This window comes from Aquila chrysaetos, chromosome Z, assembly GCF_900496995.4.
Source record: "Aquila chrysaetos chrysaetos chromosome Z, bAquChr1.4, whole genome shotgun sequence".
In the NCBI taxonomy this organism is placed as follows: Eukaryota; Metazoa; Chordata; class Aves; order Accipitriformes; family Accipitridae; genus Aquila; species Aquila chrysaetos.
In genome coordinates, this window is record NC_044030.1 from 32,646,255 (window position 1) to 32,658,418 (window position 12,164).

Below are 12,164 nucleotides of genomic sequence, written 5' to 3' on the forward strand. Positions count from 1 at the left end.
TGAATGAAACAAGGAGGGTACGCCACTGCGGGGATTAAATGGGATAATCACAAGTCTCCCTTCCTGGCTGTAGGATGGGTGCATTTAAGACACTTGATTCCAAAGGGCAGGCAGGCAGGTGAATTAAATTGTAAGCATGCTTACTATATCTGGTCACTGTTTGCTAGGCACAAAGAAGCACTTTCTTTAAAGGTTGAAATATCTAGCTGATTGGATTGAGCGCCTCGGAGCTTCAGTGGTGCAGTCATGGACCGGTCTGAAATAACTCCTCCTGATCCCAATGCTCAAATCCTCCCATGAATGGAAAGCAGGGCAGTGCTGTAGCTTCTCTCCTTGCTCCTGTTTTGTCTTAGGCTTAGGCTAACACAGGGTTCACTTCACTGTCTAAGCTATGAAGCCCTCCAGGACAAAGGCTGATCCAGACTGAACAGACTCCTTTGACTCTGCAATACCCCCTTTCCCTGTAACTCTACATATCTCTTCTCTGGATGAAGGAAGCAAAGGAAGCAAAGGAAAGGCCTCTTCCTACACATGTCCTGTCCCCAACAGTAATACACATCCTGTGTCTGACAGCACCTGGCTGCTGCAGGGGATGAAAGCTTTGCCCTTTTTGTCGTCAGAATCTGGTTTCATTGCAAGCAGCAGGTAATCAGTGTCATGTAGGTAAATGGACTGTCTGAATAGCCTTTGATTCATAGAGTTAGTAGAGGTGACCATTTCAGTAATTTCTCTAACTCTGATATTAGTATTTAGTAACCTCTAGATTATCTCTTAACTTTTCTTCTTGCCTCAATAAAAAGCAACTGAATATAAAGCCATCTCCAACCTTTAAGTAGCCTTCAAAATACAGTTAATATTCTGATTTCTTGGTAACCCACTCAGCTAATGAAGACCACACAGAAAACCCTAAATACTGATATTTGTGTCACCAGCCTCAGTTTCAGCATCTTTGCCCTATATATAAAAAGACTAGAAGGTTTTAGGAACAGGAAGTGTGACACAGGTAACTACATTCATTTCCAACCTCTGCACAGGCAAACATTCATCAACAGTTAACCTTTTGGGGAACATCTGAGGCTGAAGTTGTGCTCCCAGTTGTGTCCATGGTTCTGAGGGTATGAACAACACCCCTGATTACCAGGACACATAAAACAGGCAGAAGGAGTAAAGAAAGAAGACAACTGCTCTACTTCTCTCTTGCATGGGCAAGGAGAGAGTTAGAAAGGAGGGAGGAAATATCCCAACAAGATTTAGGTGTGTTCCTAGGGTTTAACAGGATGATTTATAAAGGGATACAGTCATCTTTGGTGGGGAAGATGAAACAGAGCTGGTGACCTGCTAAATGGACATAGAGTGAGATATCTGACTGCAGTAATGAGAGTTACACCACACAGGGGTTTCCTAGCTAGATAACTCTGCTCAGATTCAGCCATAAACACTCCTTGTAATACTGCTCACACAACTTATTGGTGGATTTTTGATCTGCTGATCCTAGCTCTCTGCAGGCATCTTGGGTAAGGCAACCTCCAGGCAGTACTTGAAGCTGAACTGCTCCTCCAGCCAAGTCCATAAGCTATGTAGTGTTACACAAATCCTTATTTCAAGTCCTCCAAATGCATCAACTGACATGTGCAAAAGATACCTGTAGAGCAACGAAGATTTCTCTGTAGGGGAGGAAGGAGGCTTTTGGGTCACAGCCAGCTAACTGACACACAGGACACCCTGCAAGAGGCGTACACAGGAGTATTTTGTTTACTGAAAGTAGCTGTCCTAAACTAGAAAGATTGGTTGGTTTCACCGGTTCTGTAACAGTGCAGTAGCCCTCTCTTTTTTTGCAGGAAGTGTTTGAATAGATAAAGCTGTACTGGCTTTGCATCTTAAACCTTCAAGTTTCTATAGAAACTATAACCATAGAAAGCAAGTTAGGAAGATCCCAGAAATCATCCTGCCAGGGAGAATGATGTTCTTTAGAAGATGTCATCTATTATTTTTTTTCCTTTGCCAATGTGCCCAGAAAGTAGTTTTCCTTTTTCTGAGCAACCTTGTTTCTAGCGTGTCTTTGCACATAGTACTAGACACTCAATTTGACCAGCTAGATACTTCAACCTTAAAACAAAGTAGTTCTTTGAGTTCAGTGAACAGTGACTAGATAAAATAAGCAAGCTTACAGTTTAGACCTTAATTCAACAAAATACTCAAGCATGTAATTACTTAAGTCAACAGTCATCAGAATAATTATATGTACCAGTTAACATTCAAAGACTTTCTGATCTCAGTCAAAGCTGAGGGACATTGCACACTGAAGGGCCAAAACTTACAGCCTTCCAGCTGTAATGGGAGTTGCATTTGTAGAACAAAGGCAGAATTCGGCTCTCTGACCATCAGTACATGTGCAATGGTTCTACTGCAAAGCTGTTTTGTACTGTAGTCATTGCAATCAATGAAGGACGGTATATGGCCAGTTAGACACCAGGGTAAACAACCTCCATTCATCTGCAGAGCACTAATGCAACTAATAATCCTTTCAAAATGTGTGCCTGGGTAACAATAAATAGTTTAGCTGCAATAAAAATCTATCACCTGCATTTCTCAAGAAGCTGCTCAAGTGCCAGATAGATACCTCTGAGCTGTAATGATAAATAATGGGTTTCATTTCCTTGCTTTACAAATGCTGGGCTCAAACTGTAGGTTACAGGGTGCAGAAGAAGCCATGATAATTCACATCAGCTCTCCAGATAGTTTAGACTATATGAGAAAGCACTTCCAGCTGGATTACAGCTCTAAACCCTTTGTAGTGCCCATATTATGGGAACTGCTGCAATCTGCATAAGGCCAAGCAGCTATCAGACACCCAATCCAAGAGAAAAATCCAGCCTGTCGGTGTATGCAGCCCATTCAGGATCTGCAAGTCCCAAGTTTACAGTTTCTCCAGTGAAAAAAATATTTTATTGAAGTGCAGAAATCACAGACTTCCTTCTGTATGGATTTCAGCTCTATGATTACATTATGTCATGTGCCAAATGTGCACTCTCTGAAGTTAGTGTTCATAATGTCTCCTACTTGAATTCTACAAAATTTGTAAGGGCTGAGGTATACTGTAGTACTTCCATACCTACGAACCCTGTTTCCTCTACTCAGCTGTCCATTTTCATGAAACTTGGAGAAACTCGAAAGCTTGCCAATCACAACCCTGCTGCCAAATTTAGCTGAACTTCATCAGCAGGCTTAAATGTTATTTGGGAGAAAAAGGGAAAGCAGGAAGACTTACTGTCTGAGGTACCTACCTACGCATAACCTTATAATCTTTATTTCCTTAGGAAACCAGAGTACAAAATCATGGTTGTAATATTCATGATTACCAATGAGGGATCTTCAAAGTTTACATAACCTTTTCCTAATTTAGTGTAATGTCTCTGAGTCTGCAGATAATCTCAGCTGAGGATGTACCTTTTCCTGAACTCTCTTACCTCCTGAATAACACTGGGTGTTAAATGGTGGAATACTCTATAGAAAACTAAGAAGACCTATACAGTAAACATTAGGCTCAGTCTGGCAACTTATATATGTATATTTTTTTTAAATGCATTTCATTTTCTCTCCCTCTGCTAGTGTTTTTTGCACTGCAACCTCTCCTATAGGGTAAAGGCCAGTAACTGTAGCTCAGGTAGTGTGTCATTAACTCATTTCACTGTGATAACAATATTGCATCCCTCTTGCACTGCAAGCTGCCGGGTACAGGGGCTGTGAGCGTGCAGGCATTTTCAAACACTCCAATGTCAACCAAAGAGTACTGAAGCTGTAAACCTGTGGGGAAAAACAGCAAGATCACCAGCAAAAAAAGCTTCATCTGTGAAGCTCTCTAGAGGAGACCTGGTAACTTCTTCCAGCCAGGGTACCCAGATGGGCACTGAGCAGGCTTCTTGGGCTTTGTCATAGGAGAAATAAGGGCAGGGCAGAGTTAGAGGCAGAAACCCTTGGAGAACTGTAAAACTAATACTGGTGCACTCTGTTGGCTGATCCAAGCCCAGATGAAGTCAAAAAGTGACTTTGTGTTGATTGCAACGAGCTGCGGGTCAGACACACTTGGACATCCTCATGACAGCTGAACTTTAGCCCTCTTCTGCTCATCTGGAAATCCCCAACTGCTCAAGCATGGGCATGAGTGATAACAGAGCAATACTGAAATTCAGAAGAGTTACCTTGGGCTTCGAAGGCATCAGGGAGAGACAGACTTTGAGTGCATTTAAACCCACCCTTCTCTTAATCTTTTTTCTTGGCTCTGATTTCTATTAATTAGTCTTTGGGGGTCTGAAATTACATGCAACTGATCTGCAGGAGACAGGTAAGCAATAAAAAGTTCGTGGAACTAACTTCTGATTAAGACTCCTGAATAATCCAGTTGTTGAGACAGGGTGGAAAAAGGGTGAGGGATAAATAAGGAAGTGGAAAGAATTAGAAAGATGTAATTTCAAATTTTTTCACTGTAGAGCTTAAAATGATAAAACCCAGAGACCTCAAGCATGAGGTAATTTTCCCCAGCATCCTGCTTTCTAAAAATATCTGATAGCTCTCTTCTTTCTCCACCTAATTAAAAGGACTGATGTCAGAGCCTTCAGTTATGTCAACAGCCGCCCTGCCTCCATTTCGCTCCTCTTTCCTACCTGTGACAGCAGATGCCCTGTGTCTGTGAAAAGCAGAGTCACAGGGCTGCACCAAGACCTTCCGTTGGGTGTGTCAGGGAGGGGTGGGAGGAAGAAACTCCACAATAGTGCAGTCAGGCAGAGGAAAAAAAGCAGAAGGGAAACCCTGACCAAAAGCAAAACTTGTTCCTTCCGTACATTCACATCTTCTGTTTGTCTATGCTACAAAGCACCCAGCTTGTGGGAAATCCTCAAAGACTACAAAGTCTAAATGAACAGTGTAGATAAAATCAATAAAAGGTTGATCCTGTTTAGGGACCGTGGAATAAGTTGGAGATCTTCAGGGACTCCATTTCTCAATATGCATCTGTTACTCTGGTGTGGATATTTACATTTCATGGCCACGTAGCAGCCACTTTGCTTTATGAATTACAATGCACTCACCAGAATCTCTCCCAGGATGTGTTTTGCAGAGCATAAGTCTGTCCTCACCAAAATACAATGCTGAAGAACTAGCTCATAAGCAGGGTGTAACTGCTAGACACCTCATATGGTTCTCTGTGAGGTGTTAGTAGGACATTGTGGTGAAAACTTAAACTGAACCTTAAAAATAAATAATGAAACACTTAAATCTGGAACATATTGTCTCCAAATTTCACTCGTAACTTTTGGAATCTGCATTTAAATAGATTCCAGGGATGGCTAATTTAGATACCAAATGTCTCTTCACTCATTGAGTGAACACAAATTTTCTGTGTGTATGCTCCTTTCTAAAAGGAGAAGAAACTCTGATGGATCTATACCTGGAAAATATGAAGAGGAGCCTCAGGAGTCTATTTCTCCTCTTGAAGATATTGGAGAGGGGCTATGATAGGAAAGATTGGCAGAAATAATAAATATTTTATCAGAAAGGTACCAACAGGATTCCCTCATTTTGCAAATCATCACTCATGTATGGCTTTTTATCCTCTGGTAATTACAAATCAAAAGACAAAGCCCATGCCGTTACCAATATTTTGCATGGTCTTTGGCTAGCAAGGGATCTGCCTGGTTTTTAAATAAATAAAATTTTAAAAAGGAAACAGTTATTGTACTGGTCCAAGCACTAAGGCAAGTTTCCAAAGACCAATTCTTCCATGTAGCATGTGAATCATCATTTCCAGGCACCCACAATTATCGTCATTAGGATCAGACCAGTTGCCGTAGTGACGTCCTGGATTGTGGAGCAGGACACACACAGCTTGCAGAGCTGAGGGATAATAATGAATCCTAGAAAAATCAGATTAAAAACAGAGACTTTGAAAAATATACCTTTTAGCCCTTGTTTTACCACTGAACTCCTTTGTTTTCTTCAGTTCATCCTCCCTCTTTATCAGTGTGGTCACATTCCCACAAACTTTGTTTGACTCAGGTATTTAGCTCTAAGCTTGTCAAAGCTTAAACCTTCTCAAACACCATCTGTATAGCTGCAAAGCCAAGGAGGACCCACCTGATCTTACATGCAGCCTATGGGTATAGCTAGTAATCAGTTGGTTGAAATCTAGAAGATGGCTGTGACCTTAAGATTTCATATCCTATCATCTTGCCCCCTTGCACCGCATGTGAAGTCTTTCTACACACCACATTCCAATGTGTTTGAACTTCTCCACAGAAATAACATTTAACTCACAGAAAGTGGGATTGAACACACTCATGAAAAGTTCTGTCTGTCTTTCTAAAAATGCTGCTTCTGGGCTCCCTTACAAAGCCTGGAGGAGGAATGCCTCATCCAAAATGCAGGCTCTGCTCTCATTCGCAGGTGGTCAGCCTCTGGGACTGGCCTATGACTTCCAGGTGTCCCCCCATCAATTCCTGGAAGAGTTCATGAGGGCAGAGGTGAGCTCTCCCTTTCACTTGTGAAGGAATCAATGCCAGCATCGTTACCACAACAAGGCGGCTCTCCTATAGCAAGAGAAAGAAATATGGCAACAAGCAAACTTCAACTATAAATGGTGTTAGTTAATTGTATACTTTTTAACAGTGTCCGCACTGACTACTGTAAGCACTTGATAATCTCCAGAGTCTGAGAAAAACAGGCCTCAGAAAGCTTTTCGATTCATTAGAACCGAGGCATAAATTATAAGTCCATACACAACAAAATAATTGTAAGCGCTTCTCCTCTCAACACTCTATTACCAAATGCCTAATTAACGTTGACTTGTGACCTGCCTACTCCATTTGAGTTAGGGTCTGGCTGCAAGGACAAAACCACCTTGGAAAAGCGCCTTAGTGAACACGAGGCTTCCAACATCCTTTTACAATACTAAGGCCACCAGATGAAGTGGAAAGAAGAAATTTTAAAGGAGTCTCTGAGAGCTGAATTTTCCATCTGTTCAGAGAGAGGCATAAAAGGAATGAAAGCAAATTTAACAAATGACACGGGAGTGAATTGACCAATGACTCAGTTTCATTACTGAGCAAGAGCCAAGAAATAAGGTACATCCCTAGCACCAAAATATTTTTCTTTGAAATGTCATCTCCTAATGTCCTAGCCATTGACTGAACAAAAGTTTTGTGCTATGCTACTGTGTCACCAAAAATATCTGTGCCAGTGAACTGATTGAATTAATTGGTTGTGCAGAATATTTCTTTCCAATTAAAATGCTGTGAGATCAATGAAAAATTTTATGTCTCTGGAAGGACTATTTTAAAATTTACACACATTGCCAGTATTGATGATTCTTAATTTGATACTTAACAGATCTAAATAATTTAAGCCTTGATTCTCTCCTGTTGCAGCTGACTCTGAATACATCCTACTGTGGTAGGAGAAGAAATTCTCTGAGGGATGCACAATACCTAGTGCCTAATTCCCCACCAAAGATCTGCATGAACTCTCCCAGCTCTTTGTCAAGAAAAGTCTAGCTTATTTTTGCCACACTTGATAAAATGATTATCCTAAAATTATAAACTGACAGGTTGAAGTACCAGAAGAACCATGAGAATTAGAGAAATTATTCCCTCTTTTGCTTTTTAAATGAACCTGGTTTGTTCCATATTTTACCAAGACATGAGCTCTAATGGATAAAATCTTGTTGGCTCCAAGCCACTTAGCAACCTTGAGGGCGCAGTCTTTTGCAAAAAAAAAAATTGGTCTGCAGCAAAGATAAAACAGGGTAAAAATACATGCCTTGTGAAGTTATAATTATGTGAAAGCAAGAAATGACAGAAGGAAGTACTGAGTAACTTTAACTGGAATATCTGCTGGTAACTACTATATAAAAATGTAAAGACCAAAATGGACAATAAAGGTCTTTTTATTTACCTCACTCAGTGACATGGACTGAAAAACATATCCTGTATACATTGTGACAGGACTTGTTTAGGCTCAGTGTAGGATGCTTCTCTGATCTAAAAGCTCTTTTTGTCAATCAGAATTTTACTGAAAAGAAACGTGCTTCATTTCCAAGGACATCATTCATTTGGGGTCCAAAGTGGCTCCTGCCCCTCTTTAAACATTGTCTTATCTCACTAACTGCAGAATATTGTGCTTGACAAAAATTCAATATAGTCCCACTGAGGGCAAAGGGACAATTACTGACAAAAGAAGGAAGAAATCCAATGTTGTTTTAGTTGCCTGCTCCAATAGGTGCATGTCCTTCGCTCACATATTCCCTAATTTGGGCCAAACAAGCCAAGTGGTATCTCACTCATCTGTTATTAGGCATTTCAGAAGCATTTGAGAAACACTGCTAGTTTTCAGAAGTTTTTCCTCTGTTGTTTAATTTCAGTGTGCATTCAGAGCTCATCAGTCCTAACCCAAGAACCAGATCATGGGACCATCGTTCCTATGGTGTTAAGCCCTTGGGAAAAAGGTGTCTTATACTGCATATATGCAACATTATTCCAGTTTCACAGGTGTGTGAGGCTCCCAATCACTAGTGAATAATTGTAAAGGTTAAGTCTGTAAAAACCCACCACTTTTTTGAGTTCATCTTCCACTTCAGCTCTTCTTATTCTCTTTAAAATGCTGGCTGTCTTCAGGGGAAGGCAGAAGAGCAGAAACTCATGCTCAGGCTTTCTACTGCACCTTCACTCTGACACCACCATCCGACCTAAGCCCACAAGGAACGTAACAGTTGGATAAGGTTGATCTGAAATGTTAGGGGACCTCAAGGCCTATGTTTCCTGATTACTTGTAGTTTTCTCCATAAAGACTAGAAGAAGAGTGTAGTCATATTTTATGTTTTTGTCGCATTATGAAATACCTGTATAGAGACTAATATATTCTAAGCAAACAGAATACATGATACAGCTCTAAATGTATATTATTTATGCATGTAAGCACATTTCCAGGTGATTTTACACACAGTTATATGCAACTAACCAACCTATAACAATTAACCATTTAAAAAACTGATAATAATTTAGAAACAGAACTTTAACACATACAGTCATCTGTAGTCCCACTAATCTGAAATAAATCTGATTCAGCTAGAAGTATTAATGCTCCTTCCTCTGCAGCTGCCCAGAGTCCCAATGACAAGTCCCAAAGCCGTGTTATTTTTGTCTCGCTTTCAATAAAATGCACCAGCCTAAAGTCTCCTACACACTTTGTCCTGAATTTTCAAGATTTTAATTTCAATTAACACATTTATAAAGGAGAAAATCTGGACTCATGAATATGTATAATGGATTTTCTTCTTCCCTCCCCCTCTCTGGATGACAACAAGAAGGAATCCTACTGTTCTACAGTGGAAAACTAACAACAAATTAAGGACTTGGACTTAGAGGGGAAATAAACCAGATTCTTTTTAAATCTTCCATGGAAGAGTGCCTGATTCTATTTAAGTAAATGGCAAACTATAAATTGTTTCTAAAAAAATCATATTGAGCTAAAGATTAATTTAAAGTTTTCAAGTAAAATTTTTCCTGACATCCATAGGCAGAAGTTTAACAGGCTCAGGAAAGAGATGGGCAGGCATTGGCATAATAATACAACTTCAGCCCTATTAAAGAGGGTAATCTAATAAAGCAAGGTCCTCTGTAAACATAGTACAGCATTAAAGGTTTCAAATAGCTGAAGACAAGAACAACCCAGTTTATAAGCTAATATAATTTGGAGGCATTGATTTGGCTCATATTACTGAAAGCAAAAAAAATGTGTTCTAGCAGACTGCTGCATCATGGGAAGGGCCATAGATGTCCCAACAGGCTGATGGTACCAGTGATGGAGAAGGCAGATGTCTCAGAAACAAGAAGAGCTTTTCTACTTGCCATAACATGCCAGAGGCCTGAAGTTCCCCTCAAGAAAAGAGAGTCAATGGACCAGACGACTCAGTCATGCAAAGTGGCAGAGATCCAGCAGAGATTTGCCCTAATTTATGGTGGATAACATTCTGTCACGCTAAAGGCAGGTCTAGCTTGGCATAATTTTAGTTCCCTACCCATGGAAGTCAGCAGACTTATACCATGCACACTTTTTAAAACAAAAAAAAAAATAACCCTTACCAAAGACATGTGGTTGACTAGGGTGTGGTACATCCATCTTCTGTGATCTAAAGTATCTACTCCACATGGCCATGTGACAGGATTTATGCAGGTAATGGAAAATTTTATCATTCCCAGTGTGTATATTCCATAAGTCAGTGCTGCAGTAGATATTTAACAGACGGAGGCAAGGGCGACAAAGGTGGACATAGACAAGACAGGCACAGAGCAACAGGGACACTTTTCCTGGGATCCCACAGGAAGGCTGTGGCAAGACCCAGACTGCTCACTTTTGTGTGCCCTCGACCCATGTTTTTCAAAAACATGCAATGCACATCAGTAAGTGCCCAGACTAATGAAACTGTATGTGAAAATGAATCCCAGAGTAATATCTTTCCACTTACAGTTAAAGCAGGCTCTCTGCCTAAAAACTCTTAAGCAGTGACATGTATGCTATCTCTTTCTGTCCCACTCCCACTCCAAACACTTAATCAGGCTGGAAGCAATCCCAAAACATTAATTTCACTTGTAAAATGTCACTAAGTGAAGTACAAGTAGACTGTCCCTGTCCTCCATCCCTAAAATAAAAGCTTTTCACCTATGTTTAATTCGACTACCACCTAAAACCCAAAGATCGGTCATGGTTTCTAGCTGAATACTTATCTGGGACTATCACAACTTACATGTCCACATTTAGCATTGCAGTGGTGTATACCCACTTTAGGGGCTGGGAACAGTCCAAGAGGCTCAGATAGAATGCTGCTGTGTAGGAGATAATTTGTCTGATAAGGATTTTTTCATAATTGGAGACGGCCTGTTTCTGGTGTCCAGGCTAAATCAGATGTATCAACAGCAACTGCATTTTGCAGATTAATGACTGCCATGCTAAAATATGTCAGATATGGACATTGGCTGGACCACTGCAGTATCACTGTTCTCCGATTCATTCCTACAAGTCCCCTGCAGACCCAGAAGAAATATACAGAAATATATACGGTAATAATACCGTAATTCACTGCTAACAACAGCGGTATGGATATGATAACCCTCAGTTAGATTATGCAGCATGCCTGTGCCTACACTTACCACTGCAGTGAAGCCACGCAGAATCATAGGATCACAGGATAATTTGAATTGGAAGACACCTCATGAGGTCATTGTGTTCACTAGGGTTTGCCTTCATTTCAGGGGCAAGTCAGCTTAACCACTGAAAACTTCAGCAAAAGTCATAAGACTGTGTGTGGGGGGGGTTGGCAGTTAAAGGCTGAGCAGCACCAGTTGTAGTCTAAATAACGCCCATATCTTAACCGCCTGAGGTAGGAGTGCTGTTACGCTCTCTCACATGGGTTGGATACGTTGGGACAACTTCAATAAACTGCTGCGATGGCAAGCCACACAATTGTCTTGCTGCAGGAGAGTCTTCTCAAATTGCAATTTATTAAAATATGCTCCCAGAAGAGCAACAGGGACCACCATAATGTGAAAAAAGCATTTGTACTGTGGTATTTCTATTGCAATTTGCAATATGGTACTTATTGTCCTTTCTGCAAAGACATACCCAGAATCTCACCAAATTCAGACAAAATCTCCTAATACAAAATGCCTTGAAGTTGGTGCAAACAGAAGACCAACAATCACAATCCTAATAACAATCTTGAAATTTTCCAGCTTTTGTTTTTGTGTGAAGGAAATACACATAAAATAAAAATTTAAAGGAAGAACATTTCAGACAGCTGTAAAGCTGTTGGGAGAAAAGAGTTTTTACTTCAGTGGGCTGGATCTCCTAGGCTAGTCACGATCAGGAGCTCACCGCTGTGTCGATGTTGCTGTTCTCTTTTAAGAGCATCTCTGTAGACATGCAGTCCTAACATTTACGCACTCTAGGCTGCAAATTTCTGTGCATCAGCAAGAGTAGACGTTAATGCAAGTATACAACTGAGACTTTATCTTCTTATTGCAATAACACATGGAGGGCCCAAGCAGATGGAGGCCCCATGTGGGAGACTGGACAAGAAGTGTCTCAGGGATTTGGATGGTCTTTGTGTGCTGCCCTGA

At 40.7% G+C, this 12,164-nt stretch overlaps 1 protein-coding gene across 3 annotated transcripts in view; it reads right to left on the reverse strand.

The window, feature by feature from the left end:
* NRG1 (neuregulin 1) overlaps positions 1-12,164 on the reverse strand; it is a 478,013-nt gene that overhangs the window by 311,277 nt on the left and 154,572 nt on the right. For 2 of the 3 annotated variants that reach the window (XM_030004901.2, XM_030004899.2), the window contains exon 1: positions 8,598-8,616. The exons of the other annotated variant lie outside the window; for it this stretch is intronic. The gene's annotated coding sequence lies outside the window, so the exon portion shown is untranslated. Of the gene's footprint in view, positions 1-8,597; positions 8,617-12,164 lie in introns of those variants that run through there. 3 annotated transcript variants of the gene reach the window in all.